This window comes from Gossypium hirsutum, chromosome D06 (genome assembly GCF_007990345.1).
Source record: "Gossypium hirsutum isolate 1008001.06 chromosome D06, Gossypium_hirsutum_v2.1, whole genome shotgun sequence".
NCBI lineage: Eukaryota > Viridiplantae > Streptophyta > Magnoliopsida > Malvales > Malvaceae > Gossypium > Gossypium hirsutum.
In genome coordinates, this window is record NC_053442.1 from 6,684,711 (window position 1) to 6,697,239 (window position 12,529).

A 12,529-nucleotide genomic window follows, 5' to 3' on the forward strand; every position below is an offset into this window, starting at 1 on the left:
ACAACAATCAGGATAATAAATTAAACGACTTTTGGTAATAATAATATAACAGAGGACAAAATTGATAATAAAACAATAAAGCAGGGTAAAATTTAAAACGAATAAAGAAATGGGCCCAAATCGCAAAGCGCGAATGACATGGGGGACCGAAAGGGGAATATTCCCCACCCTCCAAAACGCAGCGTTGCGGCAAGGACCAAAATAAAGCGGACATCAAATTAAAGGGCGAAAATTAAAAAGAAAAAAAATCTATTTGAGCACGCCACAAAAAGGGAAGGGATCTACTGTGCAAATATCCCCCAAAGGGGAAAACACGCGGATCCCCCCTGGCGGGTCGGGTCGCGCACACGGGTAAGCTCAATACGGCGCCGTTTCAAGGCCACTGAAACAGGCCTTAAACGGCGTCGTTTTTCACGCAATAAATACCCTACTTTAACCCTAAAATCAGCAATTAACAGCCTTAAACAAAATAAAAAAAACTAAACATTTCTCCCCCCCAAAGTCACGCCGCTCAGCAAAGGTTGCTCAGAGGCCTTTGATCCGTCGTCCAGCTCCGATTGCGACGGAGCCAACGAGGATCCAGCCACACAGGTAAATCCCCTCGCTCTCTAACCTTATTTTCTATTTTTATTACCTTATTGCTAATAAATAACAGAGCCACAAAAAAAAGAACAAAGAAGTGCGAAAAATAAATGAAATAACCTTCCAAAACTTAAAGAAAACTTTGTTTTTCGATTCTTTTCTATTGATATTGTGTATGTTGATATTTTTCCTTTACAACACTCGAATGGCCCTCTTTTTATGGCCAGCTTTTACAAAGAAAATAAAAAAAAGGAAAATCATCCGAAAAAATCCTCTCTGCTGCCTTTTTTCGTGCATATTTCTGCTGTTGTTTTTGTTTGTTTGTGTCTGCTGCAGGTACGGCCGTACGGAGGAGCGTGGCATGGAGGCGCGCGTGTGGGAGGCAAAGGCGCACGAGTACGGAGGCTCGTCACGCGCGAAGGCTTGGCTGCGGTGCTGAAGGGTTCCAGAAACCCTAGGGGTTTCTGGGATACTCTTTCAAAATGGGCTAATTGGGTTGTATGTATTCGGGTTTGGGCTTGGGTCAGTTTAGGTTTGGGCTAGCTGAATGTAATTTGGACTGCTATTTTATTGGACCCTTTTTTTTGGTTTAATTTTAATTTTGTTTTATTTTTTTGATGGGCCGGGCAAAAATTGGGCCTTACAGATATAATATACTATTATTTTAAATTATTACTAACATGTTTTAAAATTATCATACATTATTTTTTAAAATCCATTATATAATTTTATTTTCAAACTTGACATATTATTATTTAATTCATCATTTATTAATATATATATATTCTTATGAAAATTTGATATAATTTATATATATATTGATGTTTTATTTTTATTCTGTTTTAAAATTCACCTTCTGAATATTCTTATATATTTTTATTTTAAAACTTTTATACATAGGATATATTTTTGTATTATCTTGGTGTATCTTTTAAAAACTTGATGATGGATTTGTTTAGTTTTTGAATATTAATATTGATATTTGCATAATGTGATTAAAATTGTTGTTGCTATTCTTGTTATCTATTGCTTGTTTATTATCCCATAGTGTGTATTTAGATTATAAATTATATCTTTTACATTATACATTACTATTCAATCATACTACATTTGTTTTAAAAATTGTGTTTCATTAGAGCACGAAAATCATTCTATTCTGTAAATTTTCAAAAATACTCGGTGTTCACGATTCTCGAATGGATTGTGCCCTATCTTTCTGGGCTTCAATTCTTTTTGATGAATTTAGATAGCCAAGTATTTCTTTTGCAATAAAACCATACAAATTTTAAATAAAAGTTTTTCGGGATTTCAAAATGTTGGATCCTAACTCACTGGATATGACATTTTGCTACCTCGAATTAAGGATTTTTTTAAAATAAAAGCAATATTTGGTATTTAGGAATTTTGGAAAATTGAACCCTAACTTACTGGGTTTTGATTTTTCATTTGACCCAAATAACCAAATATCCTTCTCAAAATGCGTGAGTTTTAAAAGTCAAAAGATAAACTTAATTTTGAAGATTAAAGATGTTGCGCCCTAACTCACTGGGTGTAACATTTTATTTCTTTGAAATAAGAGTGCCTTATCATTTAATTCAATTTATTCAAGTTTTTAAAGGATCGTATTGTAAAATATTTTCAAACTTTCGACACTAAAACATTAAACAATCGATTTAGTACCAATTTTAGGCGTTACGAGGGTGCTAACCCTTTCTTGCGCGTAACCGACTCCCAAACCTATTTTCTCAAAATTTGTAGAACTAAAATTGTTTTCAATGTGAACCGATCACACCTCAATAAAAGATTGGTGGCGACTCCAATTTCCGTTTTTAAGTTGACTACTAATTTTTGTTTTAAGTGTGGGTATATTTGATAAGTCTTAAAAGTAACATATTTTAATTCCATTCTTAATGCGTTTTTGGATGATTAATTATGTAAATTAGTGAATTTGATGCTTCTAATCCTTTAAATTCATATTTCTATACTTAGGAAAGCATTTGAGAGCGAAATGAGCGAAAAACGAGCCAAAATCAGATATATAGAGCTATTTCCAGAATCCACATAGCCTGTGCATTTCCACACGGGCTAGCCACACACCTGTGTGCCATCCCGTGTCGATATCGCACCCTGTTTCCTAATTACGCAGAAAAACCCAATTTTTAGGCTTTCTGAGCATTCTAAAGTCTATAAATACCAATTAGAAGAAGACTCAAGAGGCACTTAGAGAAGATTAAAGAAAAGACTCGAAGAACGCCATCGGAATCAACTCAGAAGCAGATCTCTTTCGAGATTGAAGATCTCCATTTAATTTCCTTCAAATTTTTATTGAGTTTCTTTATGCCTTGTTGTTATCCTAACTTTGATATGTTTCTATTCCAGATTATGAACTAAATTCCCTAGTTACCTAGGGAAGATGAAACCTATGATAAATCTTATTATTTTATTTCTGATTTAGATGATAAATATTTGATTCTTGTTCTGAATTATGTATGCTTATTTCGTGTTCTAATATTTTTTGGATATTAATTAATGTTTAATGTGCTTATTTCAATGGAGCAAAAGTCCCTGTTTAAGAGTAGATCGAGTTAATGCGAAGATAGGGGTTTTAATTAGAAAGAGATTTCAATTAGTCAACCTAGAGTTAGTTGTTTTTACTCTCAAAAGAGATATTAACATAGTTTAGGGATTTCTATGGTTCAAGACACAAGTGAATAAATCGTTTAATTCAGATTCAGAATAATAGGTGAAGTCTAGGTGGATTCTTTCCTCGGTATTGTCTTTCTCATTGGTTATCTTCGATTATTTCCCTATTTCATTCTCTGTTGCATTCATAGTTTAATTACATTAGTAAATTTAGATTAAAAACAATCATTTCAATTTATCGGCTGAATAATAGAAAAACGATAATTCCTAGTACTTTTAGTCCTCACGGATACAATATTCCCTACTCACCATAGCTATACTATCGTTTGATAGGTGCACTTGCCTTTATCGTAATTGTAGTTAATTTAGTGACCATCAAATTGCTTCTCATCGAGTAAATGACCTCCTAAGCAATAAGGATATTATCAATAGTATTACGTCTTGTAATAAAACTTGCATGTTCCTGACCAATGATATTAGGAAACACCATTTTAAACCGATTAACAATAACTTTCATCACCAATTTATACATCATCGAACATAGACTAATAGGGCGAAATTGAGAAAAGTTCTCAGAACAAGGAATTTTAGGAATAAGGACTAGCAGAATATTATTTAATTTCGGCTCAATACCCTTACCTGTAAAAACCAATTTAACCCACTCATAGATTCTTTGTCCAACTTAGTCCCACTGATTCTGGAAGAACAATGCCTGAAAACCATCACTTTTCAGTGCCTTCCAAAGGGCCATATCAAAAAGTGTTGCTCTTATTTAATCATTTCTCAAATCCTTTCCTAGAAATTGAATATCACAATTCTCAAGGTTTGGAAAAGAACTTGGAGGCAAGTTTCTCATGGGTTCAGGTTGGTCGTCGTATAGCTTGTGGAAAAAATTGATGGCTTTTAGTTGAAGGGCTTTAGCATAATAAACCTATTCATCATTTTCTCCCTTCAAAGCAGAAATACAATTCTGTTTCCTTCTTTAAAAAGTCTGACAGCAGAAAAACTTGGTGTTTCGGTCCCACAAATTCAGCCAATCGCATCTAGACTTCTGCTTCCAAAGAAGCTCCTCATGATGAATAATATTTTCATGCTCTTCATGAGTCTCTAACCCAAACTGAATGAGCATACTAGAATCAATTAACTCAATCTTCCTTTGAATACTAGACAACTTATTCACCAGATACCTTTTACGAGTTCCAATGTGTCCGTAAACAATTGTGTTGACACCATTTTTTTGATGAAAACGGGTCGACTTGGGTTTTGAAAAATGAAACGGGAGTTGCCACCAATCCTTTTTTATGAGGTGTGATTGGATCACCTCGAAAAGTGGTTGTTTTAATAAACAATTTAATTTATTAAAACAACGAGTTTGGTCCACGAAATTCAGAAAAACGGGTTCGGGATTCGGTTACTCACAAGGAAGGATTAGCACCCTCGATACGCCCAAAATTGGTACCTAGTTGATTACTTAATGTCTTAGTGGCGAAAAACTGAAAACTTTAAAGAAATTTAAAAATACGATCCTTGTATTAAAATGTTAAAAATTTTCAGGAAAAGGGGCATATTTCACGTTAATCGAGAAAGAGAATCGTATCCAGTAAGTTAGGACACAATATCTCGAATTCCCAATACAAAAAATGCTTATTTAAAAAGTATTTTTAGCTATCTCGGATTTGAAAGCGAGATCACAACCAGTAAGTTAGGAAGCGATTCTTTTTCGATCCCGAGATCATTTAAAACTTGAGTTTGAAAAGATTCGTGTATTTAGATTTATTGTGAAAATCGAGACCCAGTAAGTTAGGGTACGACATTCTCAAATCTAAACACGAGATTTTGCTTATTCAAAAATCGTAATTTATGCATTGAAATGAATTAATCTAACATGAAATAATAAAACACGATGTTAATACTCATAACAAGACGATATTGAATACAATAGTGCAAAAATAATACGAACAATTGCAACAAAAATAAGATAAATACAAAGTATAAATCAATAACATACGAAATAGCAATGTATACGAGCAAATAAAATTAAAGCATTCATTCAAATCAATAATGAAAATGAAATAAATAAATAAATGAATACGAATATAAAAAAGTAGAAAGATATATGTGTGTGCATAAAATTATGAAAATGTAAAAAATCTATGTACGTAAAAATATATGTAAATATGTATGTGTACATTTATGTATATGTATAAAGTTATGAAATATATAAAATATAAAAGGTAGGTATATGTATATATTTTTTATAAAAATAAAAAACGTACATATATATTATGTGCATGTATGCATTATAAAGTATATAAAAATATATGTATACAAGGATATATAAATAAATAAGATATAAAGTATATAAGTATGTATTTATGAAAATTAAAAAATATACATATATATATAGACATTCGGCTATATACATAAAATAATAAAAGATAAATATGTATATATATTCATAAAAATAAAATATGTGTATTCGTATATTAAAGTATAAAGTATAAATAATATATATCTAAGTAGATATACACATGTAAGTAAACTTGGAAAGTTATATGCGTACACATACTATAAAAATATGAATGATATATATAAATTATAGAATGTATTAAAGTGTAAGTATCTATATAGGTATGTACACATATATCATAATCTAAAAACAGTGTAAATGGGTAAACAATAAAGGCAAATAATAAAAATCAAAGCAATAATGATGATGATAATAATAATGGTAATAAAACTAATTACTTTTTTAAAAAATAAAAAACAATAAAAAACGGGACTAAATTAAAAAACAAAGCAAAATCCTAGGGGAGAAAAGTAAAAAAGAAAAAAACTAAAATATGACCAGATTGGAGGAAAGCCCAGAAGCAAAAGGACTGAAAGGGTAAATAGACCCTCAGTTCAAAACACGCGGATCCTTAGGGTCCATCAGGTCGACGCGCGGGTCGAGCTCAATACGATGCCGTTTTGGAGCCACTGATCAGACTCCAAACGGCGTCGTTTCAGACATCACATAAGGGCCAAAAAAACCCTAATCTGATAGCCTTCATTTCATTTTTTTAAACAAAACAAAAAAGAAAAATGAAAGACACAAAAAAAGAAAGCAGAAAGCCCGAATGCTCTCCTCCCTGCGCATCTCTCGGTCCTTAAGCTCAGGCCACCATCTCTGCCCCCTATGGCCAATGGCCGGGGTTGCACGAGAACGGCCCCTAGGCCTCCCCTTTTGCGGCGTCCCCGAAGGCTAAGCCTTCTCAACCGCGAGACCAAAAGGAAAAGGGATGAAACGCCCCTTTTTGCTCGACTCCGATGACGGCAAAGGCGGGGTTCCGACACCAGCCCGTCGAAGCGGTAAGGTATTTACTCCTTTCCTTTTCAGTTCCGTTTTCTTTGTTGAACGATTGTAGAAAAATAAACAATAAATAAAAAGTAAAGTAAATAAGAACACAAGAACAGAGAAGAATAAACTGGAGTCAACCTTTTTGATCTGTTTTTCTTTTTTGAATTCAAAACGCTGAAAAAAAAATTGTACAGAGATATTGTTTGGCTTTTATAGCCAATTTACATTGTATTTTATTGTATTTTGCTGTCTTTCACTATCTATTGCGTGCTCCTGCTTTCTCTCCTGTCGTTTTTGCAGGTGTTGATGAAGCTAGTAGCGGTGGGTGGCGATGGGACAAGGCGAGCGGTGATGGCAAAGGGATGGGCGCGACACTAGGCTTGGCTAGGGTTTCCGTTTTCTGAAACCCTAGTCTGACTGGGTTCTAGGTCTGTTGGGCTTATTGGGCCGTTTGGGCTCGTCTAATTGGGCCCGGGCAATAATTGGGCTGTACAGCTGCCCCTCTTTGCTCGTTGTCGTGTAACGAGAACAGAGCAAAGACTAAGAAAGACCAATTTTGCCCGATCTTGCCGAGTCCTAACTTATTCTGGTGCTCGTCTTCTTCAAAAAGCCTTATTCCAGTCCACTGTGTCTCGTTGCTTCGATCCACTTCACTGCAACTTCAGAGGGACGATGTTTCTGGTCTTAGTCTGCTCCACTGTAACTTCAGGGAGATAAGACTGGATGCGATCTGCTCTACTATTGTTTAGAGAGATAAGATCTACAATCTTCAACCTACTCCACTGCTTCTCAGGGAGATAGGATTGGTTTCTTTTGTCTGCTCCGCTACTGCTTAGGGAGATAAGACTTGATGCGATCTGCTCCACTACTGCTTAGGGAGATAAGATCTACAATCTTCGACCTGCTCCACTACTGCTTAGGGAGATAGGACTGGTGGCTTAAATCTGCTTCACTACTGCTTAGGAAGATAAGATTCGCCGTCTTCGATCTACTCCACTAACTTAGGGAGATAGGATCCACCATCTTTGACTTGCTCCACTACTGCTTAGGGAGATAGGATGTATCATCTTCGAACTACTCCACTACTGCTTAGGGAGATAGGACTGGTGGTTTAAATCATCTTCACTACTGTTTAGGGAGATAAGAATCGCCGTCTTCGATCTGCTCTACTACTGCTTAGGGAGATAAGATCTGTCATCTTCAATCTATTCTCTGGGAACATGAGCTGTATAATGAACTTAATTATGCCTAAAGATTAGGATGGCATGATCAAAATGAATCAAATGCTCCTAACTAAACATGTGTGAATGGTATTTGCATAAATGAAGAATTTTATTTTTTTCCGAAAATGATCCCGCTTAAGTTGTCATTACTCGAAATTTATTAAGGCTTTATCACTGATGTGCTACAACGCCTTCTTGCTTGACTAACTTTTCCGAAGAAATATTTAGTCAGGCTGCCCCCATCGTAAACCTCAGAGTTTAATCCATTGGGGCGCCAAATTTGTACCATCATTTTCCACTGTATTCTTAGGGTAGAAATATATGGCTTTTCCTCAATCCTCTCTTATCACAATTCAAGGATACAGGATCTAAATCCCTTTGGTTTCACACCATTCTCAATGTGTCATACCAAATGTTTATACACAATTATAGAACTTTCTATTCCGAGCAATCTCTTCTTATCACTCGGTGATCATTTCTTGCTTGTTCAAAAACCTTGTCACCAACACGGTATTTTGTTTTGTTCAATCCATGCTTGGACAACAAAATTTGAAAAGATAGTCTTAATTTATATTTTTCCTTCTTAGACATTCACCCTTTAAACTTGATGTGCTCTAAACAATAGTCCTATTTTAAGTCCCTGGATTATTTAGAAAGTTTTAGAGTAATGTGCAAAACTCCTTTTACTTGAATATTATCAGTTCATTAATCGTTATTTCAATGAGAAATGGTTGAAAAAGATTATCAAAATGGAGAAGATGGAATTTAATTGAGAATAAGGCTCAAAATGAATAAATTAATCAACATAGAAAATTTAGCTAAGATTCAAAATGAATAAGATTAAAAGGATTATCACAATGGATAAGATGAAATTTTACTGATAACAAAGCTCGAAATGAATAAATTAGTAAAAATAACAAATTTTGCTAAGATACAAAATGAATTAGATGAAAACAGGTGCCCCAGATATCGTAGCATGAGTTTCTCTGCACCAAACTTTTGGGGAACCCTTGAATTTGATATGTGTTTTTAAAAATTCAGGATGCTTTGTTCATGCTCCAAGATGTAGCATCCCTCCTTCTTGCTAATTCAAGCACACGCCTCACATTTGATCAAAATTTGAACCGCCCTTTTATCGGGTTTTCAATTCAAAGCCCTTTTGGTCACAATGTGCCCTTTTTGGGTTTTCACTTTAGCCTCTCCTTTTTTCTTTTTTTTTAAGCGAAGTACTTCTTCATTGAATTTGAATTCACTGGATTAGGCAAAGTCTTTCCATCCATTTTAGCTAATATCAGTGCTCCTCCAGAGAAGGCCTTCCTCACCACATATGGTCCTTCCCAATTTGGCATCCACTTTCCTCTAAAGTCTTTTTGTATGGGAATGATCTTTTTCAGTACCAAATCCTCTTCGTTAAATTCCCTGGGATGAAATTTCTTATTGTAAGCTCGCATCATTCGCTTTTGGTACATTTGACTATGGCGAATAGCTCTTAGCCTTTTTTCTTCGACAAGATTCAGCTGGTCGTATCGAGATTGGACCCATTCTGCTTCGTCCAACTTTAACTCTGACAATACCCGAAGGGAAATAATCTCTACTTTGATGGGTAAAACTGCCTCCATTCCGTAGACCAATGAGAAAGGCGTTGCCCCTGTAGAGGTTCTAACAGACGTTCTATAAGCAAAAAGAGCAAATGTGAGCTTCTCATGCCAATCACTATAAGTCTCAGTCATCTTTCCCATAATCTTCTTGATGTTTTTATTAGCTGCTTCCACTGCGCCATTCATTTTTGGGCGATATGGTAATGAGTTGTGGTGCTTAATATTGAACTGGCTACAGATCTCCACTATCGTACTGTTGTTCAGATTTAGCGTGTTGTCCAATATTATCCTTTCTAGCATTCCATATCGACATATGATCTCCTTCTTTAAGAGCCTACTGACCGCTGCCTTTGTGACATTAGCATATGAAGCGGCTTCTACCCATTTAGTAAAGTAATCAATTACTACAAAGATGAATTGATGCCCATTTGAAGCTTTTGGCGATATTGGCCCAATGACGTCCATGCCCCACATGGAAAAGGGCCATGGGGAAGTCATGACATGGAAAAGTGAGGGAGGTACATGAATTTTGTCTCCGTAAATTTGGCACTTGTGGCATTTCTTGGCCTATTTGATGCAGTCCCCTTCCATGGTAGACCAATAATATCCAAATCTTATGATTTGCCTTGCCATTGTGAAACCATTGGCTTGTGTTCCACAGACACCATTATGGACCTCTTCCAAAATTTGTTTGGCCTCAACAGAGTCTACGCATCTCAGTAGCACCTGATCCTTACCCATCTTATACAAGATCTCTCCATCTAAGACGTAGTCACTAGCCAGCCTTCTCAACGTTCTCTTGTCATTCTCTGTTGTCTGGTCTGGGTATTCACGATTCTTTACGTATCGCAGCACATCTTGATACCAGGGGTGATCGTCCTTTTCTTCTTCTACATCAATATTGCAACAGTGGGCTGGAGCCTCATAAATGCTCATTCGGATTGGCTTTATATCTTCCTGTTTATTCACTTTGATCATAGCAGCCAATGTAGCCAAAGTGTCGGCCATCTGATTTTCCTCTCGTGAAAGGTAACAGAAGGTGATATCATCAAACTCCTTAATTAGTTCCATAACCAATTTTCGGTAATTGACTAATATGGGATCTCTTGTCTGTCATTCCCCTCTTAGCTGATAGATTACCAGTGCAGAGTCTCCATACACCTTTAACACTTTAATCTTACGCTCTATGGCTGCTCGAATCCCCAAGATACATGCTTCGTATTCGGCCATATTGTTTGTACAATCAAAATCCAATTTGCAAGTCACTGGATAATGATCTCCGCTTGGAGATACCAAGACTACTCCGATTCCATTGCCTACAGCATTTGAGGCCCCGTCGAAGTTTAATTTCCAAGTATTGCCCTCTCGAGTATCCTCTTCAGTGGTTGCCACGTACACTATATCTTCATTCAGGAAATCGAAGTTCAAAGGCTCATAATCTTCTAGAGCTCTACTAGCTAGAAAATCTGCTATTGCACTCCCTTTTATAGCCTTTTGATTCATGTAGAGTATGTCGAATTCAGAAAGTAAGATCTGCCATCGGGCCATTCTTCCATTCAAAGCAGTTGACTCTATCATGTACTTCAGTGGGTCTAGTTTTGAGATTAGCCAAGTGGTATGATATAACATGTACTGTCTCAGTCTCCGAGTTGTCCAAATCAGGGCGCAACATAGCTTCTCAATTGGCGAATATCTTGTCTCGCATTCATTGAACTTTTTGCTGAGATAGTATATCGCTCTTTCTCTTCTTCCTGACTCATCATGTTGGCCCAACACGCATCCCATAGAATTTTTAGATACCGCTAAATACAGTATCAATGGTTTACCTGGGTACGGTGGCATTAGTACTGGGCGTTAGATAAGTAATACTTAATCTTGTCAAAAGCTTTTTGGCATTCCTCATCCCATACGCCTGGACTGTGTTTATTAAGGAGACGAAAAATGGGGTCACATTTCTCAGTTAACTGAGAAATGAACCTGGCGATGTAGTTCAGTATTCCCAGGAAACCTCGAACCTCTTTTTGAGTGTGTGGCGGAGGCAAATCCTGTATGACCTTGACTTTGTCTGGGTCAATCTCGATCCCTCTTTCACTGACCACGAACCCTAGAAGCTTTCCAGATCTAGCCCCAAAAGTAGATTTGGTCGGGTTAAGCTTTAATTAGAACTTCCTTAACCGTATAAATAGTTTTCTCAAGACTTATACATGCTCTTCCTCTGTTCTAGATTTCGCAATCATATCATCGACATATACCTTTATCTCTTTATGCATTATGTCACGGAATAAGGTTACCATGGCTCTTTGATATGTTGCCCCCGCATTCTTCAATCCAAAGGGCATTACCTTGTAACAGAATGTGCCCCACATGGTTACAAAGGTAGTCTTGTCCATGTCTTCAGAATGCATTTTTATCTGATTGTATCCCGAGAAACTGTCCATAAAGGAGAAAGGTGAGAAACTTGCCGTGTTATCTACTAAAGTGTCGATATGCGGCAATGGAAAATTATCCTTGATGCTAGCTTTGTTCAAATCCCTGTAGTCTACACACATTCGAACTTTCCCATCTTTTTTAGGGACTAAAACTATATTAGCTACCCATTCTGAGTATTTGACCACTTGTAAGAATCCTACGTCGAACTGCTTCTTAACCTCCTCTTTTATTTTCAATAAAACATCAGGCCACATCCTTCGTAGCTTCTGTTGAACCGGTCTACATTCTTTTTTTGTGGGCAATCAGTGCACTACTACATCAGTATTTAATCCAGGCATATCTTGGTACGACCATGCGAAGACATTATTGAACTCTCTAAGCAACTCAACGAGATCTTGCTTTATCTCTATGGCGATACAAGCACCAATTTTTACCTCTTTTCCTTCTCCCAAGCTTACAACCTCCACTAACTCTTTTTGAGGTAAGATTTGTTTTTCTTCTTGCTCCACCATTCTTAACAAATCAGGAGATAAGGTGCTGTCTTGGTCATCTTCAAAATCCTGAAGGTCATCCGTATTCATATTTTTTTCAAATAGGGCATCTGGGTCAGTAACAGCATTGCTCACATCATTGATATCTGAAAACCTGTTATTGGGACGAGGGAAGGTCCAAAGAAAAAAGAATCTAAGAATAATTGTATGCACATTATGATT

General features: G+C 36.2%; 1 long non-coding RNA gene across 1 annotated transcript; it reads left to right on the forward strand.

Moving 5' to 3' along the window:
• Nucleotides 1–469: 469 nt before the first annotated feature.
• Nucleotides 470–1,175, forward strand: LOC107900322 (uncharacterized). The gene is made up of 2 exons (XR_001684888.2): nt 470–591; nt 919–1,175. It is a non-coding gene; the product is annotated as an uncharacterized lncRNA (long non-coding RNA).
• The last annotated feature ends 11,354 nt before the right edge of the window (nt 1,176–12,529 follow it).